Consider the following 7,170-nt stretch of genomic DNA (forward strand, 5'->3'; position numbering starts at 1 on the left):
TGGAACAGGCCCACGTCATGCTTGGCTGATTAGTTTTGATTTACATTTCGCAAGTCTAGTGCCATACGCAGCAAAAGTCCGTTTCTAGTGTTGTTGTCAAATGCATTTCATAACCAGGCTGGTTTTTTGATTTACGTTTTGGAATAGAATTTGGAGAGGGCGTTTGATCAAGTCAGACCTACGTTTTGAATTTGAATTACATTTTGAAGAAATTAGAACTACATTTTGAAAATTTTGAACTTCATTTTGGGAAACTAGATCTACATTTTGAGAAATTTACGCCTACGTTTTAATAAATTAGACACTGAATTTTGCAATTACATTTTGATTTTAACATGGACTTTTGCTGCGTATGGCACCCCATACGATTAAGCAATCCCATAGAAAGCTGAACCCGCCCACTTATTTTGATCTATTGCCAGGGAAATTGGCCTTCCCATCAGGGACACCCGCCCCCAGTGGCGCAGAGAGGCCACTGTAACCGGGGCGAGTGCCCCGGGACCCGGGCCCAGCAGGGGCCCGGGATAAGAAGTAGGCAACAAATAATAAAATATAATGAATAAATAAAAATTATTAAACGTATACATTCATCCAGTATTATTCATGTGTTTTTCCAACGAGAATTGTAAATAAAGCTGACAGTTTATCAATGAAAGCTGGTAATTAATAGCTTCCAATTGTTTGTCAAAAATATTTTCATGACTTCTAATACTATAGAGTTTATGTTTACAATGTATCAAATAGTAAATTCTTTACGTTATTATTATTATATTATAAATAATTATATAAGGCTTGAACCTGGACATCGTCAATATATATACAAGTTAGAAAATATGAAGACCTGATAACGATTCGATTGTCAAATAAATACTGAATTAATATATTAGACCAGTTGTGAATTTAAGGGGAGGCCCAGCCCCCACACACTAAATCTTTATTTTTTTTTAAATGAGAAATCGGCCTTCCCATCAGGGACACCCGAGAAAAAACAAAATTCTACTCAAATTTAGTCTTCATTTCCGACAGTACAGAGGTGCCATGATCATAACTTTTTCATACCTCAGCCTCAACCAGTGTGGGGCTCAGACAGTAGATAGACCGTCTATCTGTGAAAGTCCTTCAAGGGCCCCTCTATTTCAAATTCCTGGATCCGCCACTGTAAACTTTTATACCTATGCTACGAATCTTTTCAGCACGCTTCAATAAATGAAAGGAAGAAGCTTTTACTTTTCATGTTCCTATACTTTATTTTTCATGACCTGGTGAAATAGGCATTCTATAATCGATTAAATTAGTCCTCTAATCCATTAAAAACCGTAGCTTCCGGGGGAGGGGGAACCAGGGGTCTTGCCCTCGATTCCGCTGACGCCCTAGCAGTGGCTTCACGGAGTGTGTGGGGCCCTGGCGCTGACTCTTATTGGGGTGAGCGAAGCGAGCGCTAAGTTTTCGTGCCTGCGTTTGAAAATCTTGGAGACACCACTCAACGGTGTGGACAGTACCGTTATCTCCAAACAAATTTTCCCTGCACTTTACGGCACATTTATAGCTATCTATTTACAAGAGCAATAATTCGCAGCGAGCATCAACTTTTGCAGCAGGGGTGTTTCATCGAATGGGCCAGATTCGCGGTAAAATTTGTCGGAAAAAATTAATGGGTTATTTGAAATACTTTCTAAGCAAGAAACACAGTGGCGGCGCTACAAGGGTGGGGAGTCCGGAGCTAAGCTACAGCCCTTCCCCGTTTGAAGGTTTTTCCCCTCCCCCTGGGTCAGGAAATTTAGGAGATATTCGTCGGGGGTGGGGGTTAAACTAATTAAAACGTTTTAATCAAATGTTGGTCTTTGTATATACATTAGGCCTATTATAATATTCTGTGACCCCTATAATTTTTTTTAGAAATATCGCTTTGTTTGCTGTGCCCAGCACATTTGGCCCTTTCGTAAACCAGCCATGTCAATCCTGAGCCGCCGTGCCCAAAATTATGTAGTTTTTATTCATGCGCTAGAAATTTACGTCGTAAACGCGATCGACATTGTGAAAAGAAACTCCATAGTGTGATCGCACAAAAAATAATTTTCGAGTCTCAATAGACCCCTTGCCATGTTTACATTGGACCTGGCTGAAACGCTGGCGGCGCCCTACTTGAGGCAGAAAGGCTATCTTAATACACTGTCTGGGTTAGGTTTATTTTTGTTGTGCCAAAAATATGAAAGCTACATGGATGAAAATCAAATATGACATATTTACATATATTAGGAATTGACAACAAAAATAAAAAGTGAAGAAACTTTATTTTTTCTATTTTTATTCAATTTTTAAACTCATCTCATCGGATGTTGCCACTGTTCAAAATTTCACGATTAATAATATAACACATTACATAGGGCCTATCCTACTTTAATTGCAACAGGGCCTATGACCACAAGAGTTCCTATAATTAGGCCTACTATCCTCAGCCATTTTTATTTGAACTTAAGTGTTAATACCACCGGGCGGGGCGCTGGCAGCCAAAAGATCAGAATAGTTTATACGGTCTAGGCCTAGACAATTACTAGGCTAGGCTCTATTATACTGTACTAGGTAGGCCTAGGCTGGGCCCTAGCAAGAGCTGCATGGTTCCTGTAGTACTAGCTAGAGTAGGCCTAGGCTAGGCTGGGTCCACTTAGGTCCACTATAGCTACTACGGTAGCGTGCGTTGTCGTAATCTTCTGAAGTTTTTCATTATTTCTTTTGAACTTTGTTTTTCCTGTTGTCAAATATCACGATACTATCGGTTTCGCGTCTATATAGAACCCTCTAAAAGTTCTTCGAAATTGAAAACCCCTCGCTCCGGATGATATTGGATAATTACGTCGTTCCTCTTCACAAACTCGATCGCGTTTACGACCAAGCAAAATTCTAGCGCATGCGTAGAAACTACATAATTTTGGGCACGGTGTGTTACAAATGCGTCGCCGGCATTAGGAAATGATAGACAGATGGCCTTTTAATACATTTTGCTATCAAAACATACTGTTTAACAGCATAAATGCTACCGTCGGATGTCGGTCGTGTTGGCATGTAAATAGATTGTGTTACTTACCGGAATACAGGAACACCTACTGTAAGCCTGTCCTAACAAAGAGTCCTCAAAAGCCAATGAGAGACCACAAGTGTCCATTCAGTCTCAAGGCTAATCCGCGTGTATCAGAATTGAATCCAACGTCACAATGAATAGGCCTAAATTTTTATTCAAACTAAACGTCCCGGAAGTATTTTTACCACACTCGGATGGAATGAAATATGTAGGCCAATTGATTTTTTTTAAATATGATTTTATTTTTTATTTCAATGGTCGATTGCTTTTCGATTGATCAATAAATTTAATTGACTGCTAAATGTTCTTTCACATTCAAAGTAATATTTTATGAAGTTCTGGTTAGCAATAGGCTTATACATTCAGACCTAATCAAAGTGTCTCCCATTTCATTGTCAATTTTCTATGTAAAAATTATGACTAACATACTGAGTTTTGAATTAAATGTGCACATTTATGTTTTGGCGACGCGATAGGCCTACTGTATACGAGGCACTGTCACTGTACTGTATTATTTCATCCATTCATTCAATCAATCAATCAATCAATCAATCAATTAATTAACAAATCAGCCTACAGTACCTACTTAGGCTACCCATCAACCTACCTACGTACAGTATCGACCAACCGAGCTACCAACCCACCCCGACACACACTCACCGCCAACCAATCAAATCACCCAAAATAGTCGTCCATTCAGTGGTTAAATGTTGCAGGGGTGGGAGAAAACGAAATGCAAAATTAGAAAGTTTTTTGTGGGGACCAATTAGGGACGCCTATGGCTCAGGTGGTGTCCAGGTGGGGGTGGGGACTCCTGTTCTATCCTTTTTTAAGTCGTATGTAAATGATTTTAAGGAATACAGTTAACATATTTCCACACTACGTTTTCAGAATGCACTGGGTAACAAAATGCACCGGGTAACAGAATGCACCGAGCAGATAAAAATTAAACTATGCAATATTAATTTCCTTTTAATGAAGTAATAGAACTCAATTTCTTAATCATTTTTTCTTTTTCTGTTATACCTTTCTCTATTGATATTTTTTTTCTCAGAAACATTTTAAGTCCCTGAGAATCCGGTTTTTTATTTAACAACCTTTTTGCATAAATAAATTGTTTTACAAGTAACAAAATATGGTTGAAAGCTTCGCTATTTGGTTTACTTATTCCTTACATTACAATTTGTTTATTTAATTTGCTTGGCGAAACAAACCTATCAATATATTGACTTATGTAAGTCCATATCTCTTTTACACATGGACATTTATAAAAGAGATGTTCTAAAGTTTCTACTGATTTTTTACAAAAAGTACATTGATCATTATCTCTAAGATCTAATTTGTGTAGTAATTTGTTTGTTTCTAAAATTTGATGAATTATGTTATATTAGATAATTTGTAGTCTACATTCAGTTGTACACTTACTAGCTATTGTAAACAAAACATGCCAGTTGTCACATTCACACTTTTTTTATCCACTTTAATACATAAATTGTACCAGATTATTTCATTTTGCTTATATGGATTTTCATCTATATTTTTACAGAAGCATGACCATGTGACAGCAATTTCTTACCAAAAAGGGTTTTGAATTAACTGACTTATGTACAGAGTTTGTTGTGTATGTCCGTACCACTTTAGGTTATCATACTTTTTATTGAAATTTATAAAAAAAAAATAAATAAATAAAAAAGAACTTAAACAGTCGCTCTAATCTAGTCATTTTGCATTCCCGGTATCATTCAAGAGCTTTTCTTCTCTTCTATTTTTTGACTTGCGCAAGCAGTAAACATACAATTATAACATTATCAAACATGGCAGTGTTTTTAATGGAACGCCATTCAAGTAACAATGCTTAGATGAACAAAATGCATTGGATAACTGAGTGAACCGAGTGAAATAATGCTCCGGATAATGAAATGCACTTGGTAATAAAATGCACCGGTAACCAAATCCTCCGGGTAACAGAATGCGCAGAGTAACAGAACGCACTGGGTAACAGAATGCACCGGGTAACAGAATGCACTGGGTAACAAAATACATCGGGTAAAAATGCAACTAGTAACAACATGCACAGGGTAACAGAATGCACCGAGTAACAGAATGTACCGGGTAACAGAATGCACCGGGTAACAGAGTGCACCGTCTAACAGAATTGCGACAACACAATTGTGATTAGAAACCCATCTACCGTCTAATTAATTAGATTAAACATGATTAGTGAGATAGGAAGCACACATAAAAATTAGTATAAACGTACTAAAGCATTTTTATTTCACAATATAGTGATTTTTTTTATGACGTCAATGGCGAGATTGAGTGAATGTAACATCAGAGATCCTAAAATATGGTACAACTACTTAAATCAAAATAGGTAGACCTATTAAATGTCATCGGTTGTATATTGTTTAATAACGGCTAAATAAAATTCATATGACTAAATAGAATTTAAATACATTTAGGTTTTGCTATTGATTTTTTTGCAATTAAGCAAAACAGGAACCTATTATGCAGATCATAAAAACAATTTTTAGGCCTACGGGTATTAATAATAAAAGGAATATTCGTTAGTAGAAATAGATAATAAAACTAGAACACTTTTGAATTTGTAAAAAAAGTTGACTTAAAAGGCTTACACCCTTTCAGATAATTATGTTAATGTCATGTGTACGTTATACCATCAAATCGATAATGTTCGTTAATGAGATTCTTAATATTTATAAACAACCTTGGTCCGGAGACGTGCAAGCCGCACAGGGAACAGAACACAAGTGAACAGACAAATCATGATAGTAATTTCGTAATGGTTGTTGTTCTTTTGACTCGCTTTGGGGTTTTAACTATCGAAGATTGGTGAATAGTGGGGCAGGGGGGAGACAGTTCATATGATTCCCCCACTTAGAAAGGTGGGAGGGAATGTCCTCCTGACCCCCACCGATCGACGCACCATGCTCACTAACCCTACCAACTGACCAATTAACCAATTTCCCATTAAGCCTACGTGCAACCAACTGACCAACCTACCAGTAAATAAATCAATCAATCACTCAGTCAATAATGAAGCTAAGCCTATCAATCAATGAATCAATCAATCAGTAAATCCATTAAGCAATCAAGCAAGCAAGCAAACGAGCAAGCAATGAACGACTGACCAAATGGTGACCAATCGACTCATATATTAATCAATCAACCAATCAGTCAATCAATCAATCAATCAATCAATCAATCAATCAATGTATTTTCTTGGTTAGCCTATAACATTATTATTATTATTATTCACTCAATACATTTATCGGACAATCTATACCATACGTCAAATTGTCGGCGTCCTATGTCTTCTGGGTGTAAGCTTCTATTCTATTAGGCCTGTTCATTTTTATCGTCTCTACGATGGTTACGGTTTGGGAGTACCCCCTTTTTTAACACCCAACTAATGCACTGCTGACTCACCCAGTCACCCAGACTTTTAAACATTTCTGCTTTTATAGCATTATTTAGAACCATAAAGCACAAAAATCCTTTGGCTATGGGGGGTTTGCCTAACCCACTGGGGGCTTCGACCCTGGACTCTACGCCCATAGAACCCCTCTTGGAAAAACCTGGCTACGGGCCTGAAGGTAACATGATAAACCTAAAAATATAAAGGTATAACTAAAAAAACGTAGAACCCATTCTAGTAATAGGCCTCAATATTATATATAAAAAAAAGAATAATACGTTGAGGGCGGTATTAAAAGTATTAACACAAATTCTCCTGTATTAATACATTCTGTTAGTGTCACGTCTGGGATTTGAAATTATTTTTTGGTGAGGGTATTTATCATTTATTTGTGAATTTTCTTTCCTTTAGTTACAGACTTGACATGTTTCGCCTCTTGGCCAGAGGCATCGTCAAAATGAAGCGATGACAGCTCGGACCTTCCGATGACGTTTCGGTTAATAGCGCCACCTATTTTTCGCTTGGGTTTACCCAAGCGAGGGTGCTGGGGGGGGGGGGGGGCTTTCATAATTTCATCGTATATGCGGGAGTTCGTACCCATCATCTCTGTACATGGTATTCTTGTTTTGCCCTATCTTAATGGCTTCTCTTATTC

At 37.4% G+C, this 7,170-nt stretch overlaps 1 protein-coding gene across 1 annotated transcript in view; it reads right to left on the minus strand.

The window, feature by feature from the left end:
- LOC117106714 (solute carrier organic anion transporter family member 4C1-like) overlaps positions 1 to 3,216 on the minus strand; it is a 21,513-nt gene extending 18,297 nt beyond the window's left edge. The window contains exon 1 of the mRNA XM_033248127.1: positions 3,083 to 3,216. The gene's annotated coding sequence lies outside the window, so the exon portion shown is untranslated. The remainder of the gene's footprint in view (positions 1 to 3,082) is intronic.
- Between the last annotated feature and the right edge of the window lie 3,954 nt (positions 3,217 to 7,170).

This window comes from Anneissia japonica, unplaced genomic scaffold, assembly GCF_011630105.1.
Source record: "Anneissia japonica isolate Jap-2015-1 unplaced genomic scaffold, ASM1163010v1 scaffold287705_len1045735_cov187, whole genome shotgun sequence".
Classification (NCBI taxonomy): domain Eukaryota; kingdom Metazoa; phylum Echinodermata; class Crinoidea; order Comatulida; family Comatulidae; genus Anneissia; species Anneissia japonica.